Source organism: Protopterus annectens, chromosome 10.part0, assembly GCF_019279795.1.
Source record: "Protopterus annectens isolate FY-2018-M chromosome 10.part0, PAN1.0, whole genome shotgun sequence".
Classification (NCBI taxonomy): domain Eukaryota; kingdom Metazoa; phylum Chordata; order Ceratodontiformes; family Protopteridae; genus Protopterus; species Protopterus annectens.
The window spans coordinates 163369842-163385942 of record NC_056744.1 but is presented as its reverse complement, the minus strand read 5'-3'; positions in this window follow the sequence as shown (position 1 = coordinate 163385942).

Here is a 16101-nt window from a genome sequence, read left to right as displayed (position 1 = left end):
CATAATAGTTTCCTTTAGGAAGTCATCCACCCCTGGTAGCTATCATATTGACAGCACACCCCTTAAAGTTGACCCAGTAGACTGGGGCTTAGGGACACAAAGACAGTAATCTAGCCTTTGACCATAACATGTCTATAGTAGTTAGGAAATAATTCTGTGTTGTTCAGTCTTGGGGCCTCTGTTATTTGGGATATACTGTTCTGAGGTGCAGGCCAAAACCAGTGGGCCATGGTTGACCAGTTTTGCAGATAACTGGATGCTGGGTGCTGTCATCAGTTCCCCTAGTGTTGTGGACATCCCTCAAGAGGGTCTCACCATAACAAATGGCTGGTGCCAGAAACATGGCCTTAAGCTGAATACCAAAAAATGCATCATCATTTCCTTTGGGGAGAGTGATGTCCCCACAAATTATCACAATAATAACAGCTTCCTAAGCATGCAATCAGTCATGAGGGATTTAGGCACCAGGTAGATAGCAACCTGACTTTTGCCCACCATGTTGCTTCTGCTGTACGGAAAGCTTTTTACATTGCCCACCTCATAAGTAAGCATATCTCATCCAAGGACTAAGAGGTAATAACATCCCTGTATTTTTCTCTTATAAGGCCCATTATTGAGTACAATGCACCGTTCAGCATGTACCTTGCAAAGCACATGTAGCAGCTGGAGAGACCACAGAGGCTCCTCACCAGGAGAATCCAGGGCCTCAAAAATCTACCATACACAGATAGGCTAAAAGCCCTATCACTCTACTCAGTTTCATGCAGACTCCTCAGAGGAGACCGCTGTCTGGCATACAAGGTGATCTTTGACCCTGCCTTGATGGGACTGCTGTATATCTGAAAATCAAGCTCTACTCAAGTAACCCACATGCACGGCCTCAACCTGCTCTGTGACATCAATAGGACTTGTTGGCGGGACAGATTTGTGTCCCAGAGTCTTCCCATCTGTAAAATAGACTCCCTCTCCATATCAAGCAGAGTACCTCTTTACTCCTTTTTAAGTTCAATCTGGATAACTGGATGGGAAACAGAAAATACATCCCTGGGATTCCACCTGTGTCCCTGCTGGACAGAGGCATCGGGTGCTGACTTGTCTAAACATGGGCTAAACTCTTGGCTAGGCTTATAAGAGTCTCAGGGCCAATAGCATAGCAACTTCCTATGATCTATGATCCTAGGATTCTGTGCACCTTATAAACAAAGGTGTAGCATCTAGGTCCAAGGAAGTGATTGTTCCACTATACTCGCCATTCATCAGATCTGTCACTGAGTACAATTCCCCCTTGGCATGTTGCTAACCAAGCATATCCAACAACTGGAACATCCACAGAGGTTACTCCCCTAAAAGAACACAGTGTGTAAATGGCATTTTCTATGCAGACCGTAGGCCCTATCCCTGTATTCTGTCTTTTACAGGCTGTTGAGGGGTGATCTATGCCTGTCATACAGGGAATTGTCAGACCCCATGCTGATGGACCTCCTGCATATATGCAAACAAACATCACCAGAATTACCCATTCTAAAGACTTTAACCTTGACTGTGATATGAATAAGACCTGCTGGAGAAAGAGGTATGCATCTCAGGGACTACCCTGTCTCTGGAAGTGGCTCCCCATCCATGTGAAGCAGAGTTCATCTCTAACAGAATTCATGTGTAACTTGGACAATTGGGAGGGGAACAGGACATTTATCCCTGGTTTGGCACCTATGTCCCTAATAGACACAGACAAGTTGTAAACGGTACATATTCGAGGGTCCTGCTTCTAAATGTTTCATCTCCTCAGCCCCTGCTTACACTTATCAAGGGTATCAGAACTTGTCAGATATTTGGCATGCATGGCTAAGCTTAACAAGGCCCTTTTGCTCATTAGCTTAGTAAACACCTATGAACCCATGAAGCTACAAAGAATAGAAAGTGTGACACAAGCCACACTACATGGAGTACTTCTAGATTGCAAACTCAAATATGATTAGCACCTTTCAGAGGCCATTAATAAATGCATGTGAAACTAGACTACACAAAGTTAAGAAATATTTTCCTGATAATACAAGAAAGTCTGTACCTACAAGCAACATACTCCATCCCCTCACTCTACAACAAAATAGCAAAATTTGAACAAATACTTCCCAAAAAACTCATAACTGCACAGCCATAAGGGGCCTAAACTGGCTAGGACTTCAGAACCTCTTAACCTATACACAACTTACTATGACTCACAACCTAATATAAAAGCCGAGAACTGCCTTTCTATGAAAAATATGCTATAATCATACACCATTGTCAGAGCTCAATGTTCCACCAGCAAATCTCAACTATCTACAACTAAATCTAACAACTCTGCTAGTAACTCAGTTAAAAGAACTAAGGAACTCCATATCACAACAGTTACAACTGACAAATGATTATATGCACTTTAAAACCCTAGTGAACAACACCTTCTACATACCAGGCACAGTGCTTGCTCCATAACTGGGTACTCCACGCACACTACTTAATCAATTTGTGCTACCTACAAAGCCTTATCTCCTCTTTCCTCATTCTCCTAACAGAGTCACTCTTTTCTCCTTCTCCTCTGTTCTTCATATCCTCCACTCACACCAAATGCTGATCTGCATGTAACATACCACATCCGCACCGTTATTCTTCCCAATGTAATCTAACCACAATCAAATGGATTATATATTTTTATTTACAATAGGCCCTGCCATCATAACTCATCTCTCCTTTATCTTAAAATAACCCAACAAAATGTCACAATTCCTTTTAATTTTAATGTCATGCCATTTTTCTTTGCTTTTAATGTTTCCCACCAACTCATATGTGTTTTGAACTTGTAATTGTTCATATTTATTATTCATCACGTTTCAATACTTATGGTAATTATTCTATATTGTACATTCAAGTTTTATTGTTATTTCACATATTCTATTTAATGATGTAAAAGCATTTCTAGTTGTGTATATATGGTGCTTTTTTCCCTGGGCCACCACTGAAAAAGAGATTTTACTCCTAGTTGGTCTATTCTGGTCAACAAAGACAAATAAATAAATAAACAACTAAGAGTGCATATTTTGTCTACCAAAGTCAATTTAGAGATAAAGATAGCCTCCCAGGCCAAAGAAAACCACAATGATTTCCTTAGCTATGTTGAAAACCTCAAAGGTAGCACACAACAATGTGCCCAGAACTGATGTCAATGGAGACACTTACACAGTGTCAGAATATATAGCAAATTTGCTGACCAACAAATTCAGCTTCATTTTTTCCTCTCACTCCTTCCCAGCTGCACTCTCAAGTAATACCATCAAATGTAACCCCCCACAACTATCACTAGGAAGCAGATCCTAAATGCACTCTCTAAGGCTAACAGCACTGCATTAACAGGCCCCAGTAATATCCTAAGATGCCTTCTAAATTGCTGAAGAATGACCAGTCTGGACCACTGGAGTCACTGTTTAACTACAGCATCCACACAGGCTTTGTGCCATGTAACTGGAGGACTGCAACAGTCATCCCTCTGCACCAGGGAGATCTATCAACAGACCCTGGGAACTGCAGGCCCATAAGCCTGACTAGTCTCATATGCAAAGCCACAGAAAGAACTATCATAGATATGATTAATAATAACACAATAAACCTTCTGATACTAGATGAAACCTAGTTTGCCTTTGCCAAGGGCATATCATACCCACACAACCTGGTGGACTTCTTGAAAAGGTTATCAAGGTAATGGATATGGGTAAAACAGTGCATACTACCTACCTTGACCTGGCTAAAGCATTTGATACAGTACCCCACTCAGGCATTGTAAACAAACTCACAGAATTGGGCATTAACCCCTGTTTTATGTGCTGGATAGCCACCTGACATTTAGAGCCCAGGAAGATAGAATTGGGGAACCAGTGCCATAGCTCCCAACCTCTGGGCACAAAAAATCTGAACAAAGACAAAAATAACAGGGGGACAAGGCCCCCAAAGTAGGTACAAATTTTAAATATAGCTGCTATAAACTTAGAAAATTGATAGAATGGAAGGTCTTGCATTACCATGCATTTTCCAAAGGATATAAAGTCTGAAACTCAAATGTCTGTCATTATGTAATGAGTTCAGTCCTCACTTATTCACCACAAAAATCAAAAAAACTTCAGCTTTTATGAGGAATAGACCAAAAATATGAGGCAAAAATCTGGACATTCTTTGAAAATCTGTACAGTTGAGAGGTATGGGAACCACCTCCACAAAGAGGGTGGTCACTAGTGGAGTCCTTCAAGGTTCTGTACTCGACCCACTCCTCTTTGGCATTTACTTCTGAAAAGTCAAAGACAATGTCAAAGGCTTCTGGCTATCCAAGTTTGCAGATGTTTGCAAACTAGGAGAAGTTCTAGAACCCCCAAGATGCTGACATCCTGCAGAAAGGACTAACATATACAAATGGCCGATGCCAAAGCAATGGCTTAAAACTCAATGCCAAGAAATGCATAATAATATTAATAGGAAAGTACCTCATTGGAAACACACTTGAGTGGACCCGGTAGTCAGGGTTTTGGGCAAGTATGTCGATAATAACCTGGCTTTTGACCAACATGTGTCTAAGGTAGTAAGAAAATCATTCAATGTTGCTTATCTTATAAGCACAGGCATGGCATCTAGGTCCAAAGACGTCATCATCCTTCTATATTTAGTCATCATCAGACCCATTATTGTGTACATTGCACACTTAGCTATATATCTGACCAGGCACATGCAGCACCTGGAATATCCACAGAGGTTCCTCACAAAAAAAAAAAAAAAATTACGGAGTGTAAACAACATATACTATGCTGACCACCTCTGAGTCCTATCACTATACTCAGTTTCCTGCTGACCATTGTTAGGTGATCTGTACCTCACTGATGGACCTTTTGCACGTCCACAAAACCAAAAACATCAGCACTACTCAATCTAGGGACTTGGCCTTTGCTTGTGACATAAATAGGACATGCTGGGGGGGAGGGGCATAAATATATCTCAGAGAATTCCTCCTCCTCAGGAACACGTTTCCCATCCTTGTGAAGTAGAGTTATTTCCTAATCTTATTCTAGTGTAACCTGGACCAGTAGACAGGAAATCAGACAATGACCCCGGGTCTTACACCTATGTCTCTAATGGAAAGAAGCATTCTGTAAATCATACCATGGCTTACATATACTCCTTAAAATAACCACTAAGTCTCAAAGAAAAAAAAATGAAGGATACATTTAGGATGTGTGGCTAGACTTAAAAAGGCCCCAGTGGTCATTACTCTACTATATACAAATGAACATATGAACCTAAATAAGTATTGCATAATTGAAACTTAATGAAATTAAACAATCATAAAAAAATATTGCAAAAAATACAGCTGGGTGCAGAATGTAGAGCGGTAGAGGTGCTGACAGCATTGCAAAAAAAAAAACATGGAGGTGTGTTAGTAGACCATTACCATTTATGTGTTGACGTAACTGCTTGCATAGAAGTTTTTCAAGTATTTTAATAGGGCAGATATGTGAGATGGGTTGTAAATCTTTAAAATTTTTCGATGAAGGGACCTTAAGAAGTGGAAGGATAATACCTTGATTAAGGTAGACACAACAATCCATGAAATATGTGAGAGATTAAAAATATGAGCAAAAGGTTTGCATGAATTTGACTGCTTTCCTGAGGAAGATAGCTGAAAGAATATTGATGTTAGCTGTGGTTTTGTTTAGATTTTTGTTTAATTAATGGTGATTTCAGAGAAGATGAATGTGACTGCACATTCCACTAATGGGTAGTGCTGAGATATAGAATTTGCTTCTATTTTTATTGATAAAGTCAATTTGTCAGAGATGTCTTGAATTAATGACTTAAAAATATGTATCCTTTGGCAAAGTCTGACATGTTATTGGTTAAAGAGATTCGAGCAGAGGGGGAAGAATTTACAATGGATGCAATATTTATTTTTCTCCAAAAAAGTGTAAGATTTTTCATAGTTAGTAAGCAACCTTGTCTCAGATATTGTGCTTTAGCTCAGTTGGTTGCTTTTCAAATGTCCTTTCTAAAACACAGTAAAGTTTGGTGGTGAGGGTGGCTACAAGGATTTTATATCCAGAATTTCCAGGCATTGTCCATTTCCTTAAGACAGTTGGATGTCACAGAAAACGGAATTGACATTGTGTATGATATTTGTGCCAGCACACTTTACAACTGCAATTCTATATTCAGCATATATGTTTAATAATTATTTTCTACTATGTCATCCTTCTGCAGGTCGAGTTGGAGAAGAGGAGGAGGTTAAGCCATGCTCGTCATGGATTGTGCTGGGTCACCAGCAGTCATGAAGACTGCCTCTCAGCATGAGGAAATTTGTTCTTTGGCTAAACATGTCCTGGTGGGGTCCATGGAACCCCTGTGGCAGTTATCAGTAAGGGATGGAATACTGTTCTACAGAAAGTTGTCTGTAGGGGTCTGTGCTGAGCTGCTATTGTCAGTTACAAAGGTTGATGGTGTCCAGAAGTGCAGGGATAACTGGATGCTTACCTTAGGGTTTCCAAAAGTGCAGGGATAACTGGATGCTTACCTTAGCAACTTGGAGTGACTTCTGACACAACTTGCGAAGACACACAACTACCACAGACTGACCTTCTGTCAACCAAGGGAACAACTGGCTCATATTTTCAGCCATCCAACAAGTTATGTCTGGGACTGTTCTCCTTTATGGAGGCCAGGAATTTAACTATGCCAAGACCCTACTCTACTGCCATACTAGAGGTTTCCCTCTTTGTTGTGTTATTCCCCTCTCCTTGTTTGCTGTCCAATCATCCTCATCACTTCTTGTCCAGTCTCTGTATGTGTGTGTCCATCTACTCTCCTCCAAAACTTGTGTGTTTATTGCCTCTATCTGCCTGAGTCTGCTCATTATGTTTCTTTCTGCCACAGCTTCTCACCCTTCTCCCTTTATCCCACCCAGCCATCTTTGTTAACTTCCCTTATTCTCTATTTATGAAAAAAATCTCTTTCTCAATAAAAACTTCCTTCCTCCCAGCTTTTTTTTCCCAAAATAAAAGTTTTTTGTGTTTTCAGTTTTCAATATACAGTGAGCAGGAAAACAGTTCTGTGATGGACTAAATATGTAGATATTGGGGAGCAAATGTATTTTTTTTGGAAAAATGGTAGATAAATTGTTAAATATTTTATTTTTCCTTTTTATTTAGGGATCAAAACTCCGTCCAGTTTAGAGAAGGAATTGTATATAATAAGAAAGAGAAAGGAGGGTCGAATTAAAAAAAAATCAGTTGAATATTTAGCATCTCTGCACCTTTTTTTGGTTATTAAAAAACGTGACACTGAAGGAAAATAGCTTGACATGAAAAATATTGCATCTGAAATACAGAGAGATGGAAAATGAAAAGGGAAAGAAAAGAAGTAAAAAAGGAGGAAAGGGTGAACAAAGAATGTGATGACAAGACAACATTTTGGAAAATCAAGAATGATGAACAAAAAGACAGAAAAAAAAAAGACTTTTTTTGAAAAAATCAAAATGAATGTTAGTGGGAAATTTTTAGAAATATAAACATAGATTTAACATTGTATGGAAGTTATGAAAAAGAAAACAAATTTAAAGTTGACAAATGGAATAGGATATTGATGGCAGGAAAATGTGACGTACCTATAATAAAAATAGGAATGATAAAGATATGTTGGCTCACACAGAAAGATGGATGAGGAGAAAGTGGTCAGGGATACAATGAAATATGTTAAAATCTGTGAAACTGAAGATGTAAAATATTGAAAATATTAGTAAATTTAAATATTGCAGAACAGTAAATGGAATGAAAGGGGTGTGAAGTATTAAGATACATATATATATATATATATATATATATATATATATATATATATACACACACACACACACACACACACACACACACACACACACACACACACACACACACTCATATCTGTTTATCTGTCTTTCTACATAGGTTCACTCAAATACATCAAATTTCATAAATGTTGACATTGCAAATGTCCACACACAGAAATCAACTTTTGTAACTTTGACAGCTCATTGTGCATACTCCAAGCATAACCTCTGAGCATGCAATATTGGAACCCTGTTTTTGCTGGGGGTACGCTCCTCTATCCTTCACCCCCTTGTTATTTATATATACTAACTCTGAAATCACATAATCCCTTGCGAAGGGCATATTCTCCAACCCCAGGGTATAGTCAGCCTTGCATGCCTGTCAACCATCTACATAGATAGGGACATAGATCTAGATAAAACAATCCCTACTCTGTATGATCTGAGGCAGTAGGTTGCACAAGAGGCTCGGACACTTCCAACATGGCAGAGGACAGCTGACTCAGAACTGTGAGTGATGTTGGAGCTGTGGAGCCTGATTTAAAGATGGAAGAGGCAGCTGTGATCAATTTTTGATGACACTGGATTTGAAACACAAGAAGCCTGGAGAGATAAATACTGGGATTGATGGTCTAAGTCTGTGTGTATGTTCAGCTGATGGAAAAGATGGTTTTAAGGACATAAAACCTGCACCATGGTGAACTGAGAAGAGTTAATATAAACACTTAAATGAGACCTACAAATATAAATGCTGACATTTTGAGTCTGTCAGGCAGCAGAAGAAGAATTATAGAGTAAGCGAGAAGCATGTGTGCAAAAAAAATAAATAAATAACCAGTGGCAAGAATCAAAAAAAGAAAACAATAAATCATTAACATACATGACATTATGGATATTTTGCCACTGGGTTTTGATTTAAAGATATAAGAGTATTAATTCATCTGGGTAATGAAGATTTTTATGAAGTGACATTTGAAACTTGTTAGCAGAATGCTTTATGAATGAAGCAGAAAAATTACTCTGCACTGTAGAAAGACTTTCAGTCTCAGAATTTAAGCATACAGTTAAAAAGAAAATCAAATGTACAGTTCAGAAAAATGGATGAACAAGAATGCAAGATAATTTTTTTCTGTTGGTGAGTGAAGGAAGAATACAGCATGGACCAAAGATAATGTTAAATGGAAAAAGCACACCTTTACATATTAGGCACAACCCGAAGCCTTGTGTGTGTGTGTGTGTGTGTGTGTGTGTGTGTGTGTGTGTGTGTGTGTGTGTGTGTGTGTGTGTATGTGTGTGTGTGTGTGTGTGTGTGTGTGTGTGTGTGTGTGTGTGTGTGTGTGTGTGTGTGTGTGTGTGTGTGTGCACATGTGCAGAAACAACATGTTTGGTGTAACACTCTAACAAAAGAAGATGTGGACAATATGGGGTATGTGGGCATACTACCAGGCATTGTAAACCAGTATGTAGAAAATGTAACATGAGTGGAAATTTCTTTTTTTACTGCCCTTTGTTAGAGCAAGAGAGGGAAAATGAAGAAGAAAATGCTGGAGAAGATATACAATTAGTTGAACATGTTACTGAAGGTATTTGCAAAGAAGAAAATTTTAAGAAGAAATAAAGAAGAGAATGCAGAAAACAAGGGAGAGGAAGAGGTAAAGGAAGAAGGGGTGGCCTACATTTATAGCCATCTCAGGTACATGTTAGGGAAAAGTATGCAGTATTAGAAAGTGATGAAGAAAGAGGAGGAATAGTTGCAAACGGGGCAAGAAAAAGACCAAAATGGGTGACAAGAATAATGAGAAAAATAAGAATAAAAAAATGGAATAAGAAAGAGAAAAAGAAAGGAAAAGAATGGTTCAGGAATAGTAGCATCAAATGTAAACAGTATACAAAATGATATCAGAAATGTGTTAGTAACCGAATGGTGCAAGAAATTGAGCATGAATATGATATGTTTATTGGAAACAAGGAGTGTGAATCAGAAAAAAATGAGAAACAGTGCAGTCAATAGAAGGAAGGATGAATATATGGTCAGTGGGAAATTAAATATTCAGTAATATTCAGTAATAGGGATTCTGATAAGAAGTGAAGAAATAAAAAAGTAGATGTGACAGCAGTAGTACCTGGGAATGTAATAATATTTGATATAAGAAGAAGGGAAAGATGTGTCAGGCTAATAGTGATATATGCATACACAAATAGGACTAAAAGGAAACAGTTGTTTGAAGAAATAAATAAGCATGTAACAGTAAATATGTCAATAAGTATGTTGAGAGACTAATTGCAACTTAAGGAAGGAAATGGGAAAATAAAATATATAAAGATGATAAAATGGTTAATAAATCATGGTGGGTTGAAAACAGAAAATATGGATTGGACGAACAAAAGAGGAATTTATAAAACTGAAGTAGTTAATGTGATATATTCAAAAGAGAAGAAGGCATGTGGAAGTGGCCAAGCTTTCAGATCACAGAGCAGTGTGGGCTAGAATAAAAGATGACAGAAAGATATGAAAGAAAGAAACAGAATAAAAAGCTTCACTTGTTCATAAATTGTATGAAATGAAGTTAGAACATAGAAATGACTGCAAGAACATATGACAATATGAGTGCACAATGAAAATTGCACATGTTTCAGTGGGAAGTGTATAATGGAAAGGTATAACAATGTTTTTCTAGAATTACAGAACAAAATGAGAAGAAGAGATAACATATAATATGAAGAAACTGAAAGAATAAGAGACATAGCAAAGTAATTGTATAAAGAAACAGACAGACAGTAAAGATGAATGATGTATATACAAATGTTCTTTTTAAAATCACAAAAGAGGAAGTTTCACTTTTTTTAGGAAAGTTAAAACAGGAGAGGATGGATGGAATATTAGACAAAGATAATAGTAATAATATTAATAATATGGTAATATAAAAAGCATAAACAATGAGCAGTTATAGACGTGACTGAAAATTTGTAAGTAGAATGAATAAAAAAGAACAAATAGAAGGGGGAAATTAAATGTAAAAAATACGTATGGAAATGTTAAAAAACATTTCGAAGAACAAATTACAATGGAAGAATTGGAGGGAAAAAATATATTTATTTTATTTTACATTTGTTTACTGGGAAAGTCTGACTGGACACGTCCTTTTTCAGCAGGGGCCTGGTGAGAAAAGCTCCACATTGAATACAATATATCAATAAACAACATACAGAAATACAATATATCAGTAGTATACATAGGACAAAAGTTAGCATAAGTAGTTAACTTTTTGTAAGGTCAGCTATACAAAGATTAATTACTGGATTACTGAGTGTATAAAATACTGAATGAAGTTTTACAAATCAATAAGAAACAAAATATTAAACTTTAGTAGAGAGACATTACATAATTATACATTTCTGTGCAAGTAAATAGACCAATCTGACATTGCAGTTTCTGAATATAGTTTACAAAGAAATTGAAATGTCAACTCAATATTTTATTAGCTCTACAATTGTTTAGTCCTATGTAATGATAGTATGTAAAGAGGCATAGGTAATAGAATGAACAGAGGGAAATGGTTTAGTCAGTATATGAAGCAAGATAGTAGCATTGTCAGAGGGAAGGATTAATCAGGAGCAGAGCAAGGACACAGCCATTTATTTAATAACTGTTTTTGGTATTTTAAATTGTGCTAGTGATGTAATAGTTGTAATGTTTTCTGGTAGTGCATTCCAGATTTTTCCTATATAATTTTAGAAGATGGAATCTCCTGCTTGATTTCTAGTTAAATTGATTTTTATGTGGTGTTTGTTAGTGGAGCGCCGGGTTCTGTTTGTGGCATAAGGATGGAGTAATATTTGTAAGGCATGTATTTTGTCAGGTTCAGAGAGTATTTTAAGGGCCATGGTTAACTGCTTGTAATGAAGGAAGTGGGGGAGCTCTAGCCCAGTTGAGTTGGCTGCTAAACAATGGTAAGCTCTAGCTGGTAGGTTTGTAGCATATCTAGCAATTTTGTTGTAATAGGATTCAAGTTTTACTAGCTCTGATTTTTTTTAGATTTGTGAGTATGGGAGCTGTGTACAGCAGTGTAGAGATCAGGAGGGATTGGGTAATGGTAGCTTTAGTATTTTTAGTGAAGTAGTGTTTGTTCTTATACAATGCTTCGAGTTTTTCGTGAACTTTTTTTACTGTTTGTGAAATGTGAATGTCAAATTTTAAGTTGCAATCAATGTTGACTCCTAAGAGTTTGGTGTGTGGTAATGGGGAGATGACTGTGTTGTTTAATGATATGATGTTGAAAGTGTTAGTGGGTCAGGCTGATTTAGAGGGTTGGAAAATCATGAGTTTGTTTTTTGAGGGTTTAAGGTTAGTTGAGTGTTCATAAGCCAGGTCTCAGCTGCTAAGAAGGATTGTTGTGTTACATTATGCAGTTCATAGATTGTGGGAGCAGCACATATCACTGTCGAACTGACTGCATATTGGATGAGAGAGGCTTGTGAGAGTGAGGTGTGTGGAGGTTGTTTGTAAATATTGGGAATAATAGTGAGCCTAAGATTGAGCCTTGAGGGACACCTAGAGTCACTGGTAGAAGGGGTGATAAAGTCTATTGCCATGAGACTGCTTGCTGGCATCCAGTAAGGTAATCCAGGAGCCAGGCAAGAGAATCCTGACAAAAGTTTAGTTCTGAGAGAATGTTTAGAAGCTTACTATGGGAAACCATATCCAAGGCTTTTGATAGGTCAAGGAAGGTAGAGGAAACACAATTATTGTTATTCCTGTTTTAGTTGACAGTACTGGTGAATGCCATTAGAGTGGTAGATGTACTGTGAAATGCACAAAAGCCATACTGAGTGTTGGTTAGAAGCATGTTAGTATGCAGGTAATTAGTAACTTGCATGTGAATGACTCTCATATTTTGAACAATGGTAATACTATTGTGATCGGTTGGTAGTTAGTGAGATCTGTTGAAGTGCCACCTTTATGTAGAGGTATAATGCAAGAGGTTTTCTAAAATGGGAGGGACTATGGATGTAGTGATAAGAATTGATACAGGATAGGCTGTACCTTTTGCTATTAATTTTAGGAAATTTGCAGGTAAATTGTGTGCAGCTAATATGGTGGGTTTTAGCTTTTTAAGCAGGGAGAAGGTGTATTTAATATTGGAAGAGACAGAGGTAGTTCTGATGGGTGAGGGACTTTGATTTTTGGACAGAGCTAATATAGTTTCAGTAAAGTATTTATTAAATTGAGTAGCAATATTGTCAGAATTATTAGTAGTGGTAGGAGGCAGTGTCCTGACTTACCTGGTAGAAGTATATTGTTTATAGCTGACCAGAATTTTTGTGGATTGCTGTTGTGCTTTGGTTAAATTTCTGAGTAGCAATTAATTTTGTCTTGTTTAATTTGCTGTTTTACTTTACTTCTAAGTTCCCAGTAGGTTTGTAGGGTGGATTGGGATTTTATTTTGTTCCAGGTTGTCCATGGCTTGTCTGTAGATTTAAGTTGTGGTTGTGTTTTTTTTTTTTTTTTGTTAACCATGGGGCATAATTTGATTAAAAAAGAATGCAGAAACTAGTGGATGAAGTTGGAGTTGTGATTGTTGGTGTAAAAAGAAAAGAAATGATGGAAATGTTAATGATGGTAAAGGAAGTAATACATGATATTAGTAACATGTAACATATTAGTAACATGTAATATATAGCTAACAAAACAATCCAACCAATATAAAGCCTACAAATAAATAGACCTCATTGGTAGAAGACAAATCCCAGATTTGTATTAACTTGATTTAGTGCTTTCATTCCAAAACTGTAGAACATCACCAGAACCAAGAATACTGCCTCTCAACATAATTTAAATCAAACACAACACATCACATGCTGCAAATGCATTGATAAAAATGTGAAATGATCAACATGTAATTAAAACAAATATCCAGAACTTCAAGGGCACAACAACAATATTTTATCGGTATTACTGTTACATGTTGTTGAATGTTTTAATTACATGAAAAATTATGAACACTGCTCAGGATAAAGCACCCTCATGAAGCAAAGTACAAAATCCAAATATCCAGAACTTCAAGGGCACAACACGACAATCGGAGCCAACTTCTTTTCTTAAAAACAGCTTTATTCCAAAAGTAAAAAGTATAAATGGCCAGTAAGCGCTTTCACGTTATAATAAATGCTTCTTCTGACTTTCATCTGCCATCTTTACAAAGTCTGAATTTATAAAATCAATGAGCCAATCAACTGTTGCTACCTCATTCAATTAATTAAATTAATGCATAAATTAATTAATTTCATGCTCACGTGATGTATACTCTCTTAAGGTCTCAAGGAAATGTTGGGTGTTGTGACTATCTCACCATAGTGGAGGACATTGCTATGTCCTTCACTGCGCTGCAGTCATCATGAACCTTAGGGTTAGGGCACAGGTCATGCTAAGGGGATAGGGCTATCCCCTTACTATGACCCATGCCCTAACCATAAGGTCCGTGAGTATTACACGGAAGTTTAGTACAACACCCGTTCATTGTACTGAACTTCGCGTAAGTGCACTTTTGATTAAGTGCACTTTCACTGCAGTGAGCATTCCATGCACTATTTCAAATTAGTGAAAATTCGATCTAGTGTATGGAACCCATATATATATATATATATATATATATATATATATATATGTATATATATATATATATATATATATATATATATATATATATATATATTTACAACAATTACGGGAGAAAACTTTTAAGAGGTATATTTCAGTTTTATTTGGAAACAAGATTAAACCCAGTTAAAAGAGGGCTGGTTTGAATTAAAAATATACATATTTAGCATGTATGCATCTGTTTTGGGTAACCAGAAATGTAAATGAGAGAGAAGTAAAAAATGTATGAAAAATGTTATAAGAGAAATGTGAAGAAGTATGGAAAAATGGGGGGAGAAGTATACAGGAAAAAATGGAAAATAAAAATATGAAAATAAAGTGAAGTTATAGAAAATTAAACTTTAATGAAATTGAAATAAAATGGTATGGTAAAATATGGTCATGGAAATAATTAAAGAAAGAGATAAGGAATGGTGTAAGAAATGAAGGAATACGTTTAAGGAGTTTTATCAGACAGAACATGTTCTATCAATAATTTTGCTGGATAAATTACCAGTAAAGGGTAATACAAAATATTAAGTAAGAGAGGATGTTATGAGAAAGGAACAGCAAAACATTCTCTGGGATTCATGAACAGTTGTGTAACTGCCATGTGGCACCTATAGAATGTAAGCATGTTAATGCAGTGAGTCTCAGCGCTAATCAAATATGCATGCCACTCATTGCACCTACATGAATACGAGCACCTTTCCATAGCCAGCAATACTGTTTGCACCCATGGAAAGGTACTTGTAAGCAACAGCACACAACAGATCGCATATAGGCAGTGCTTAGATATGACCGCATACTGTAGCCCACACATATTAAGGACTAAGATGGGGAAACATTACAGAATAAAGGAAATTAAAATGGGAAAACTGTTACACAAAAATGTGATATACTAAGGTACTAATGTTGAAGACGGGACTATTTAAAGTGTATATATATATATATATATATATATCCCACAGGCAAATGTGATGGAAGGGTACAACAAGCATTTTGAACATAAAACCTGCAAGACTGATGCAATGATTATAATTACTGTGAATGTCAAACCTCCAGATACAGATGTAAATAATAGCATACATGCTCATGAAGGATGTGGATAGGGACACAAAGCTGCATTACAACAAAGAGAGGTGTAGATGTGATATATATGTAAGTTAAATCCTTGATATGAGATAACAGTTTGCTAGGAAGGACGATACATTATGGGATGAATTCACAAAGTGCAGCTGTAGCATATAAGGATGCATATACAGGGAACTGATGTATGAAAACTGACATCAGTGATGTATTATCCAACTGATAATGACACTGACTTTTTGCTTATCCTAATAACAACTTGGTTAAAATCACAATTCTAGTAGGTACAACATTATTAGCTAAACAATTTTGGCAATGTGTTCCTTCTTTCCACATTCAAAACATATTATTTATCTTATTGACATTTTCTGGGTGTTTGCAGGCATCTGCACCTGTTTAGTTACAGGTTTGGTTTGCTCATTTCTAAACAAGGCTTCATTAGCTACTTAGTCTTTCTTTAGCATTACCAATTTATTAGTCACTTATTTCTGTATACTAGTTAACT